The following is a 12,930-nucleotide window of genomic DNA, read 5'->3' on the forward strand; positions in this document are numbered from 1 at the left end:
TCTGAAGCAAGGAATACAATGTCCCTACCAGACTTACAAACACAGGAAAGAGACCCAGATCCCCATCCACCAGCTAGTGAAAGGGGAAAACGTACAGTCAAACCTACATGGAAAGTCATGGAGAATTTAGAGACTGCAAAATGTGTCGTGTATAGTGATGTGTCTTCACTGTGGGAGAAAGTGCTGAATCACATAGACACTGTATCAAGGCCTGCTTCTCATGAGTTACCACTTGAGGGAGTCCTAGAACAATTATGCACAGCATACCAAATGTATATGGAGAAGACTGACCAATACATTATTCTCCTGAAAAAACTGAATCTGCCAGAGACTTTAAACGAATTGCAAAGTTTCCAGCAGCTTAATTCTGAAAGAGACTGCACCGTACGTGACATTAAAACCAAGTTAGAGGCTAAAATTGCACGGACACCAGATGCATCAACTCGCTCATCCAAATTGTCCAAGCACTCAAAACGCTCATCTAGGTCAAGTTCATCAAAATATTCCACTCTCAGCGAGCAGCTTATAAGAGCACGTGCTAAGGCTGAAACGTCTAAGATACAAGCTGCCTTTGCGCAAAGGAGAGCAGAAATGGATGCAGCCACAGCACAAAAGAGAGCAGAAATGGATGCAGCCACAGCACAAAGGAGAGCAGAAATGGATGCAGCCGCAGCACAAAAGAGAGCAGAAATGGATGCAGCCGCAGCACAAAAGAGAGCAGAAATGGATACGGATGCAGCACGCAAGGAAGCTCTGGAGAAGGAATGCGAGCACGCGACAGCCATGGCAGAGTTAAGGATCCTGGAGCGAGCTATCAGTGGGAGTCAAAGAGACAGCATCAGTTTGTGTGAAGTGGAGGCAGAAGACCCTATTGATCGCACAAGAGACTACGTGCTAAGCCAAAATGGCGAACCGCAGATCATTACTAACACTCCTGGTGGCGTTCATGCTTCTCCAGGGCACCAGGATGCCGATCCACTTACAGAACCCTGCATTCAAGGTCAGTACAATGCTCCCAAACTTGAACTTCCTTCGTATTCCAGTATGCGCCAAGACCCCGCATCTCACCAAACTCCACAGGCTATTATCTACACGCAACCCAATATGCCGGCAGGTCATTATACTCTCGACAACCGCGCAGTGCCAGCTCCGCATGTAGCAGAGACTATACCCACCAAACCGGTTGCTGGACTAAATGCATATGCCACTCCATACTTACCCACGTTTCAAGGCCAGGACGTCTCCACCCCTATGTACAACACTGCTCAGCCTACATTTGTGCATCTTAAGTCAGAAAGAACAGACATATCCGACTTCGCAAGGTACATGATTCGCCGCGAACTTACTAAAACCGGTCTCACAAGGTTTGACGACCAACCTGAAAATTACAGAGGTTGGAAAAATGCCTTTAGAACCGTAACTAGTGACCTCGGCATCACTGCTACCGAAGAGCTGGACCTGCTAATCAGATGGCTAGGACCACAATCCACAGAGCGTGTCAAGAGACTCAGGTCTGTACATATCAGTAATCCAATGGCTGGTCTCATGGCTGCATGGGAAAGACTAGAGAAAAACTTTGGCAGTCCAGAAGCCATAGAGGATGCACTGTTCAAGCGATTACAGAGTTTTCCAAAGATATCAAGCAAAGACAGTTCAAAGTTCCTAGAGCTCAGTGACTTGCTGTTAGAGCTCCAGCTGGCCAAGGCAGACACCCACCTACCTGGCCTCAGCTACCTGGATACTGCTCGTGGAGTAAATCCCATTATCTCCAAGCTACCGTAAAATGTACAAGAAAAGTGGACTACACTAGGGTCAAAATACAAGAAAGACCATCAAGTGTCATTTCCTCCATTCTCCTACTTCTGTGAGTTTATAAAAGACGTGGCAGAGCGTAAGAACGACCCAAGCTTTTCCTACGAAGAATCCAGTGGCCCAGCTTCACCTCCTTCTAAGTACGTCAGCGCATGCTCGAATGACAGAAATCGCAGGGGTCCAGTGTCAGTGAAGAAGACGGATATTCTTCCCTCACCAACATCAGCCCCAGGCAAGACCAACAAGGGTGAAAAGATAGAGAACCCAAATCGTGAATGTCCCATCCACAAGAAGCCACATCCCTTAAAAAAGTGCATCGGCTTCAGGAAGAAACCGCTCCAAGAACGCAAGGAGCTTCTAAAGAAGTTCGGAGTATGCTACAGATGTTGTGCTTCTACTGAACACCTTGCTAAAGACTGTAAAACTACAATTAAGTGCATGGAGTGTGACAGTGAGGACCACGTACAAGCACTCCACCCATTCCGTCCTGACTCTACACTTACTCCTTCCCTCAGCATGAGCCATGGCGGGGAGGACGCAGCTCAAACTGCAAGCCATACCACAATATCTTCTTCATGCACAGAAGTCTGCGGAGAAGACCTCTGGGACAAGTCCTGTGCGAAGATTTGCCTGGTGAACGTGTATCCCAACGGTCACCCAGAGAAAGCCGTGAAGGTGCATGTCCTTCTGGATGATCAGAGCAACCGATCACTTGCAAGGTCAGAACTCTTTGATATGTTTAACTTAAAGGGAAATGCTTACCCTTACACCCTAGGTACCTGCAGTGGTGTTACAGAGGTTTCTGGGAGAAGGGCCAGTGGCCTTACAGCGACATCTCTCGAGAACACCGTCGAGATACCGTTACCTACACTGGTCGAGTGCAACCAGATTCCATCCAATCGAGAAGAGATCCCAACGCCAGAGGCTGCTCTTCATCATCAACATCTCAAGAGGATAGCAAACAAGATACCAGCCCTCAACAACAAAGCAGATATCCTGATTCTGCTGGGCAGAGACATTCTCCGGCTGCACAAGGTACGTCAGCAAATTAACGGACCACACGATGCACCATTTGCCCAACGCTTAGATCTAGGCTGGGTAATCGTAGGCAATGTTTGCATACATAAGATGAAGAGACCTAACAACATCTCCTCTTACAAAACACACATCTTGTCAAATGGTCGCAGCACCCATTTCCAACCATGCCCACATCACTACTGGGTGAAAGAGAAAGTGAGCAACACCAAGTGGCAACAGGAATCCTTCAACAACATGAACACGCACCAGCCCTGGGATGAAAACCTCGGGTCATCAGTGTTGGACTCTACAAGTAGTGACAACAAGTGGGCACCCACAAGGGAAGATAAAGAATTCATAAAGGTTATGGATAAAGAATTTGCTCAAGATGACTCCAACAGTTGGGTAGCTCCTTTACCCTTTCGTTTCCCAAGAGTGAGGTTGCCGAACAACCTGCAGCAAGCAACTGCAAGGTTCTCATCCTTAAAGCGTACCCTAAAGAGGAAACCAGAGATGGAGAAGCATTTCATTGACTTTATGCAGAACATCTTTGACAGAGATCATGCTGAACCTGCGCCACCACTGAGGGAGGGAGAAGAATGTTGGTATCTTCCATCCTTTGGTGTCTATCACCCTCGCAAGCCTAATCAGATCAGAGTCGTGTTTGACTCCAGTACTCAGTTTGAAGGCCTCTCTCTCAATAACCTGCTCCTAACTGGGCCCAACCTGAACAACAGCCTCCTTGGAGTATTGATCCGCTTCAGACAAGAACCTGTCGCCATAATGGCCGACATTCAGCAGATGTTTCATTGCTTCATCGTGAAAGAAGACAACAGAAACTATCTTAGGTTCCTATGGCACAAAGACAACAATGTCAACAACCCGGTCATAGACTACCGGATGAAGGTCCATGTCTTCGGGAATAGTCCCTCACCTGCTGTGGCGATCTATGGTCTGAGACGGACAGCCCAGGAAGGTGAGAGAGAGTACGGATCCGATGCTCCAGCGATCCTTACTCCAGCTACACTCCTTACACAGAAGACTGGAGCTGCTACAGTTCCGCCTGGGAATTTCGATAACAAGGACATTTACAAACGTCAGTGGAGGCAAGTACAACATCTGGCTAACGTGTTTTGGCATCGCTGGAAGACTGAATATTTGCACTTGCTTCAAAACCGTCACAAATGGCAGACGCCCAGTCCCAATCTCCAAGAAAAAGACCTCGTTCTCTTAAAGGACAAAGAGGCTCATCGCAATGACTGGCCAATGGGACTTATCGCCAAGGTCCTACCCAGTGAGGACGGAAAGACTCGTAAGGTAGAAGTTAAGGTGACAAAAGGGGGCTCTACCCGAACCTTCTTCCGCCCGGTCACTGAATTCGTGCTGCTTCTACGAAAGGAGGACATCACATGAACTGAACATGCTCCTGGACGTTGCTCACGGCGGGGAGCATTCGTCCTCGTCTCCCAGTTTTATTGAATATTGACATTTTCCATTGGATTGAACTGTTAACATTCCCATTGGATTCTGGGTTGGTGGAAGAGTTGGCATGTTTGCGGCTTCCCCAATCTGAAGATGGGTTTAATATATTTGGACTTATCTTTCGGTTTGATCTACGGGTCGACAACAACGAGTTTGGACTTTAACATTTTTGATGTTTATTATTGCATGCATGTTTTCTTTCCTCTTGTTTTTTCAGGTTCGAACGACTTCGAAGAATTACGGACATCGTGAAATCCAAGGATTTCAGACGGGGAGTGTCATGTCTCACGACTTAGGAAATCATTCAATGTTTGCATTGCTTGTGTTCGTTCCTTCTTTCTAGGCAGAAGTTTGCCTTTCCCTGTATTTTGTCCCAACTCTCTCACTGTAGTCTTGTGATGTATGTTTGTTCACGCCCTTATTCTCCATTTTGTCATCATTCCTCCATCTGTATGCATCCTACTACATGTCCTCTGTTGAATATTCCTTTTTACCTGCTACTTTCATCATAATACAAGAATTTCAGTTAAAGCAACTCTCTTTTCCTGGAGTCTTCTTACATGGGATCGTGGCTGAGTTAAGCTGTCTGATTAATCGGTATGAACGTGAGTACAGGTGAATACGGAAGCGCCTAAAAAGAAGGGTCTATCCAGGCACCACTACGTTCTACATATCCATGAGTCAGAATACCTAGCTAGAAAGCATATAATTCTAACCCGTGATTGAGGCCTTTAGGTGAAAGGCTGTCAAGGTAAAATATCCATTTGGATTCAGCCCTGGACATAGCCTGTATTAAATTGCCCCCTCTTAAGTTTTGTTTAATTCTCTGGATGCCCAAAAAATGAGCATCCTTAGTTGATTTATTGTGTTTCTCGCTGAAATGACGTGAAAGTGGATGACCCATGAAGCCTTTCTGGATGTTAGTGAAGTGTTCCTTAACTCGAACCATGAGGGACCTCTTAGTGTGGCCTACATATAGTTTTTACATGGACATTCAATTAAATAAATGACTTTTGTAGTAGAACATGTGATACTGTCCTTAATACCAAATTCATTCATGGCACCAGAGTCAGTAAACGTAGAACGGCACACAAAGCAATAACCACAGGGTGTGAACCCTGGCCTGGTTTCACCAAGGGTACCAGCTTGATGCTTCTGATTAGAGGCCGATTTTGTAGTGGGGGCTATAATGCTGCCCAAAGATTTGGCCTTCCTAAATACAAATCTAGGCACGGCCGGCAAATACTCCCCTATGATTTTATCCCTTTGAAGCACGAACCAATGTTTTTAGATGATGGACCTAAACTTGGTATACCCTGCATGGAATTGTGTGATGAATGGTAGCCGGCAAATTTAATCATGAATATTGCCATTGGTTAGATTTGTAAGTTTCACTCTGTGTATCAAAGAGTTCCTGGGTATCGCCATCACTTCCTGTTTAGCTTGTTCCAACAGTGAGATGGAATAACCTTTATCAAGGAATTGTTGGGTCAGAACTTCGGATTCTCTGTTGTAGTCATCCAGGCTAGTGCGGTTGCGTCTAATCCTTGTATACTGGCCTTTAGGGATATTTGTGAGCCATACAGGTAAATGGCAGCTGGTGATATTGGTAAAACTATTGGAATCCACTTCTTTCCGATAACACTTGGTTAATAGCTGACAATCTTCTACATATATGTTAAAGGGAACCTGTCACACCCCCAGGCGTTTGTAACTAAAAGATCCACCTTGTGCTGCACTAATGCTGCATTTGGACAAGGTGGCTCTTTTAGTTATACTCCCTGCACACGCTGAAATAAACACTTATAAAATGTGCCCCCTCATACCTTGAAATCGCCAGGGAGGCGGGACTTTCCTGCCTAATCAGACGCAGCACAGCCGTCATTCATACCCCCTTGGCGCCGGGCACCACCTCCTCAGCGTTGTTTGAATCTGTCCCGAAGCCTGCTCTGTTATTTGATCCCTTGGGCATGCACAGTTAGCGCTGCCCGTCTTCTGACATCATTTGATATCAGGCTGACTGCGCCTGTGCATCCGCGCTGCCCCAGATCCCGCCCCGCAGTGTCTTCTGATTTATTCACACTGCGGGGCTGAGATTCATGGGCATGCGCAGTGCATATCTTTGTCTCTCACTCATCTCCTTCCGCCTTCTTCAGACTGTGCGGCGTCAGCTGATCCCTAATCACATGCCACATCTGGACCTCGGTGAGTCTCTGCCTGGTGGGCATCATTTGTGTCCTGATTGTTTAGGACGTTCCTGCTCCCATGTGCGGCACAAGTTCAGGTGCAGTCCATAGGTGATTTCTACACGACTTGCAGGGCATATGCAGTACGTTCATTATTAACCCATTGCGGTTTCATTATATCAGTACACCATTACATACTTCCCTGGACCAGTGCGCAGCACAGGGATTTGGTTGGTGTGTTTGTTTGTGTGGTCGCATTAGGTTTTCCTACACATCTACTATATAATTGTCTAAGGGTCACTTCCGTCTTTCTGTCCTTCTGTCTGTCTGTCTGTCTGTCACAGATATTTATTGGTCGCGGTGTTGTGAATTCTGTTGTCGGGCTCCCTCCTGTGGTCATGAATGGTACTTCGGCTGGTTCTGTCCATGGACTTCCTCTGGTGGGTGTTTCTGAGTTTCACAGGTGACGAGGTTAATTCGTTAGCTGCTGCTCTATTTAACTCCACTTAGATCTTTGCTCCATGCCACCTGTCAATGTTCCAGTATTGGTCTGTTCACTCCTGGATCGTTCTTGTGACCTGTCTTCCCATCAGAAGCTAAGTTCCAGCTTGTATTTCTTTGGTTTGCTATTTTTCTGTCCAGCTTGCTATATAATTTGTTGTCTTGCTTGCTGGAAGCTCTGGGACGCAGAGGGAGCGCCTCCGCACCGTGAGTCGGTGCGGAGGGTCTTTTTGCGCCCTCTGCGTGGTCTTTTTGTAGGTTTTTGTGCTGACCGCAAAGTAACCTTTCCTATCCTCGGTCTGTTCAGTAAGTCGGGCCTCACTTTGCTAAATCTATTTCATCTCTGTGTTTGTATTTTCTTTACTCACAGTCATTATATGTGGGGGGCTGCCTTTTCCTTTGTGGAATTTCTCTGAGGCAAGGTAGGCTTTATTTTTCTATCTTCAGGGCTAGCTAGTTTCTTAGACTGTTCCGAGTTGCATAGGGAGCGTTAGGCGCAATCCACGACTATTTCTATTGTGTTTGATAGGTTTAGGGATTTCGGTCAGCAGAGTTCCCACGTCCCAGAGCTTGTCCTTATTATCAGTAACTATCAGGTCATTTTGTGTGCTCTTAACCACCAGGTCCATTATTGTCCTGACCACCAGGTCATAACATCGCGGCCTCTCTCTGTCCTGGAAATCCAAGTCGCTGATTGGTCGTGGCAAAACAGCGACGGGCACAGTCCGAAAGAAAATGGCTGCTCCTTACCTGCAGTCAGTGCCCGGTGCCCGCTCTATACTCCCCTCCACTCACCGCTCACACAGGGTTAAAGCCGGCTGTAATGGACCAAGTTATGCCGCGGGTAACGCACTCCTTTACCGCCGCTATTAACCCTGTGTGTCCCCAACCTTTTACTATTGATGCTGCCTATGCGGCATCAATAGTAAAAAAAATTATTGTTAAAAATAATTTAAAAAAAAAACCTGCTATACTCACCCTCCGTTGTCCGCTGAGCCGCTCGCGCCGGCCGCCATCTTCTGTTCCCGGCGATGCATTGCGGCAGCTGTGCGCGTACCGCCGGAGCTCCGCTGGATCCCAGGAGGTGAGTATATAACTATTTTTTATTTTAATTATTTTTTTTAACAGGGATATTGTTGTGAGTTCCATTCTGGAGCTCCATCCTCTGGTTGCTAATGGTATTTTTGTGGGTTCTGCCCTTGGGCTCCCTCTGGTGGTTTCGAGTGGAACTGCTGCTCTGTTAGGTGGCTGTAGCAGCTGCCTTCACTAATCGCATAGCCTGGGTTTGCTATTTAAACCTGCTCTGGGCTTTAGTCCTTGCCTGCTGTCAATGTTCTTGGTTGGACTTGATTCTTTCCTTGGATTTCTCATATGGCCAGTCCTTGTCTGCAAAAGATAAGTTTTGCTTGTATTTGTTTGTCCATTTGTTTGGACTCTATTGCTCTGCATTTTTGTCTCTTTTTGTCCAGCTTGTCACTATGTCTTATTCAGGCTAGCTGGAAGCTCTGGGAAAGCAGATTTGCCCCTCCACACCGTGAGTCGGTGTGGAGTTCATTTTTGTACTTCTTAATACTGACCGCACAGTATCCTTTGCTTTCTGTCTATCTAGTTTAGTTTTGGCCTCCCTTTGCTGAATTCTGATTTCATTTCTATGTACGTCATTTCCCTCTCCTTTCACAGTCAATATTTGTGGGGGCTGTCTTTCCTTTTGGGGGTTTCTCTGAGGCAAGATAGCTTTCTGTTTCCTTCTTTAGGGGTAGTTATATCTGAGGCTGTGACGAGGTGTCTAGGGAGTGTCAGGAACATCCCACGGCTATTTCTAGTTGTGTTGTTAGGATTAGGGACTGCGGTCAGTAGAGATACCACCTTCTCAGAGCTCGTTCCATGTTTCGTTTTAGCCACCAGGTCATATCAGTGTGGCCTCTTAACCACCAGGTCATAACAGGATATGGTGCAGACACTGCTGTATACTACGTGGGCTGTGTTAGATACTCCGTGTGCTGTGCTCTATATTACGTGTCTCTGTGCTGTATACTACGTGGCTCTGTGCTGTATACTACGCAGCTGGGCAATATACTACGTAACTGGGCAATCTACTACGTCGCTGTGCAATATACTACATGACTGGGCAATATACCACGTGGCTGGGCAATATACCACGTGACTGGGCAATATACTACGTGACTGGGCAATATACTACGTGACTGGGCAATATACTACATGCCTGGGCAATATACTACGTGACTGGGCAATATACTACGTGGCTGGGCAATATACTACGTCACTGGGCAATATACTACATGACTGGACAATATACTACGTGGCTGGGCAATATACTACGTCGCTGTGCAATATACTACGTGGCTGGGCAATATACTACGTGGCTGGGCAATATACTACGTGGCTGGGCAATATACTACGTGGCTGGGCAATATACTACGTGGCTGGGCAATATACTACGTGGCTGTGCAATATACTATGTGGCTGTGCAATATACTATGTGGCTGTGCAATATACTATGTAGCTGGGCAATATACTACGTGGCTGGGCAATATACTACGTGGCTGTGCAATATACTATGTGGCTGGGCAATATACTACGTGGCTGGGCAATATACTACGTCGCTGTGCAATATACTATGTGGCTGGGCAATATACTACGTGGCTGGGCAATATACCACGTGGCTGGGCAATATACTACATAGGCTGTGCATTATACTACGTGGACATGCATATTCTAGAATACCCGATGCATTAGAATCGGGCCACCATCTAGTTTTTTATATTTGTATGACTGCCTGGCAGTCATTCCTTGAGCGCGGTTTCAGCTGCATTATTACTAATAAATAAATTTCACCACTGAAATAAAAAACTACAAGTTTGGTATCGCCGTAACCGCACTGCCTTGGAGAATCATATTACCATGACATCTTTATCACACAATGAATGTTGTAAACACAAATATAAACAATTTCAGAATTGCAGTTTTTCACTGTTTTACCATTCTTTTTCGACTCCCAGTACACTATATGATAAAATGGCATTAAGCCTCTATGTCTATGGAGCATCAAACAATTTGCTTTTAGAAGAGGGTGAGGGAAAAAATGAATGAGCAAAAAATGAAAAATTGCCAGTCATGAAGTGGTTAACGCTTTGCCACTTTTTTTGTTTTTGTATTTTTGCCTAAACTAATAGAGGTTGGGATACCTGAAGACCATCAACAGTGTATCATGTTGTCTTCATCCGTCATGGTGGCAACAACAACCCAAAAATATTCTAGAGATTGTTGTGATGTTACAAAACGGTAAAAACAGCTACGCTTTTCCCTTAAAACTCCATAACATACATATACGTCCCGGAATTACTTAAAGAAGACCTTGCGCTGGATGTTTTACATCAGTACGGAGACCTCCTGTGTAACATCCTTTATACTGTTTAGATTGGTGCTGACACTGAAGTCTGCTTCTCCGTGACATCGTACATGGAAAATCGGGTTTTGGCCTACCACAGCGGCACTGTTATCGCCCGTGATTATTATTATGGAGGTAACGCGTCTAACTTATATGATAACGTAAGATCTGTCTGTGCGGCTTCTGCAATTCACTGCTCGTAGATGTACAGACAAACACTTTCCCACTAAAGAAAACAATGCCCAAAATTAATTAAAAAATTACATAATCTGTGACAAAGCTTTGGCGAACGCACTTAAATTCCGAAAATCCATAATTATCAAATTTTGCAACTTAATAATAAGTTTGTCATAAATTAAGCCAGCAGACTTTTTTAAGCATGGTGGTGCACAATGTTAGATAAGAGCGGGAGAACAATGTCGTCAAATGTCCCAGCCGAAACCAGATCTCACACTTTGCACTGATGAGGGGCAGTACCACGAAACACAGTGTCTGCAAATCGAGATTTTTGTTTTGGCTTTTATCAGGTGACAAGGCTCATTAAAGGATCGATATTGACTTTTAGGATTGCTATTTCCTATAGGTGGCACTAGAGCTGTAGTCCTCTTCCTCTCTGAGAAAACTTGCATATTTCCCAGAAGAGTATTGTGGCTTAAAAGTCTCCTCACCTCGACATGTCATGCTTGTGGATCCACATTAAAATGTGCAATTTTTGTGCAAAGTGCTACTTTTTGGCATGTTATGGTTGCAGCAGAACTGTAGTTATTCCTCGCATTTTATGACAACTGTGATCGACGTAGATTATACAGTTTTTTATATAGAAATGAATTCATAAATACATGAAACCAAATGTTTAGCCAAAATGTTGCAAATTATTGGGTACAAGAGCAATGATAATTCTCCCGCATCTACCTGAGCTAGTGGGTTTTTCTCATTCTGAAAGTCATTTTTCAAAGTATTGGAGGATCTTCCAATAGGTCTCTAATACAACAGGACCATGAAGAAGAAGACTTCCCAATTTACTGTTGATTTTAATCACTAGGGTCTATTTCTTGTGGTATGATTCACTATCATACATGTACGGCAGATGTACTCAGGAGGCATAGCGGGAAGGTCCTGAGCTTGTGACCACCTTAGATGGCGTAGTCAATACCAACCAAGGCATTTAAGTGGTTAGACAATGGGAAAAAAGTCTCTGTCACGCTATTCTCCCCAAGCTACACTGGGTTTAAGAGGGAAATAGTAATATGCACATACATTGCAATACAGAAGGATATAAGAGCAACAAACAAGTAATTTTTATCATAAAATAAGTTATTCAAATGTTGATAACAATTTAAGAAACATTAAAGTCGAAAAATCCTTTTGTTTTTTATTGTTTTTTTTTTTCTTTGTAGTCTGCCTGAGACTTTGACAATAATTTATGGGAATTTTTTTTCTATTTAATTTACAGAGGACGTCGTTTCCGCACCATACTACCACCCCTGCTCACCTTTACATGAGGTAAGAATAGATTGAGTGTCTCGACATGTCCTCTCTAACTGTATAGAAGATTAAATTCTGAATTCCTTCGATCTTCTGAAGGTGTCGTTTCCAGTAGGCTGCCTCCATAAGTCATGGGGTTGTATACGCCACATTTGATATTTGGGATCACAAATAAGTGCAAATGAATTTCATTTTCCAGATCCTCACCTGTCCCTCAGGGTAGGCTTTACAGTCCTCTTCTAGGTGCCTCCAATCCTCTTCTAAGTGCTTCTGGTCATTTTCTAAGGGCTTACAGTATTATTCCATCTTCAATATAGACTTCTGGGTCTTTGAAACTTACTAGACAGTGTGACATCATGAGGTTGTGAAGCAATGCCCATCATCACAATGCACATGTTGTGTTAGGGTGGTCTGCAAGTCAGACCCTCTGTGATATTGTATGGCTGCCAGACGTGAGGATGCTCCAGAGCAATGATGGACAGAGACAGACGTAATCTGTTTCAGATGCCATAAAGTTTACTGGTTACATACAGTTATATACCCTTTTGGGTAGGCGTATACATTATGGTTGTGCGCGAATCAGCTGTTTATTACATGTGAGACCATTATTGATTTACTATTAATTCATCAGGTGATTCCTTATAAGGAGAGAACTGTGGACAGGTATCTGGTGTGAGAGGTCCTACGTCTCATCTGATTAGCCTCTCCTGTGTCAGCAATTCTAATTGATAATAATTAATAGTCAGCAGAATGACTTAGCAAAGCTTGGACATGTCCGGGCGTATTCTGTTAGACTAAGAAATATATATGTGAATTATAGGAATATATCAAGGTGGTCCCTGATTTCCCCATCAGTCCCCCCTTTTGAGAATAGATATGACTCTACCCCTGACCTTCAGGTGCTCTCAATGGCCTAGTGCCATTGTCAGACTTTCTTGTCAATTCTTCTGCCGAATCCCCCATAGGAAGGGACGCCCATAGTTCTAGTCTCAAATGGCCCCATAATACCTGCCCCAGTTGTCCCCATATTACCTGCCT

At 44.7% G+C, this 12,930-nt stretch overlaps 1 protein-coding gene across 4 annotated transcripts in view; it reads left to right on the forward strand.

Moving 5' to 3' along the window:
- LOC138666017 (ovostatin-like) overlaps positions 1-12,930 on the forward strand; it is a 219,747-nt gene that overhangs the window by 17,911 nt on the left and 188,906 nt on the right. For 3 of the 4 annotated variants that reach the window (XM_069754074.1, XM_069754072.1, XM_069754075.1), the window contains exons 2-3: positions 10,437-10,542; positions 11,861-11,910. The gene's annotated coding sequence lies outside the window, so the exon portion shown is untranslated. The remainder of the gene's footprint in view (positions 1-10,436; positions 10,543-11,860; positions 11,911-12,930) is intronic. The other variant, XM_069754073.1, reaches the window with a different exon arrangement.

This window comes from Ranitomeya imitator, chromosome 2 (genome assembly GCF_032444005.1).
Source record: "Ranitomeya imitator isolate aRanImi1 chromosome 2, aRanImi1.pri, whole genome shotgun sequence".
In the NCBI taxonomy this organism is placed as follows: domain Eukaryota; kingdom Metazoa; phylum Chordata; class Amphibia; order Anura; family Dendrobatidae; genus Ranitomeya; species Ranitomeya imitator.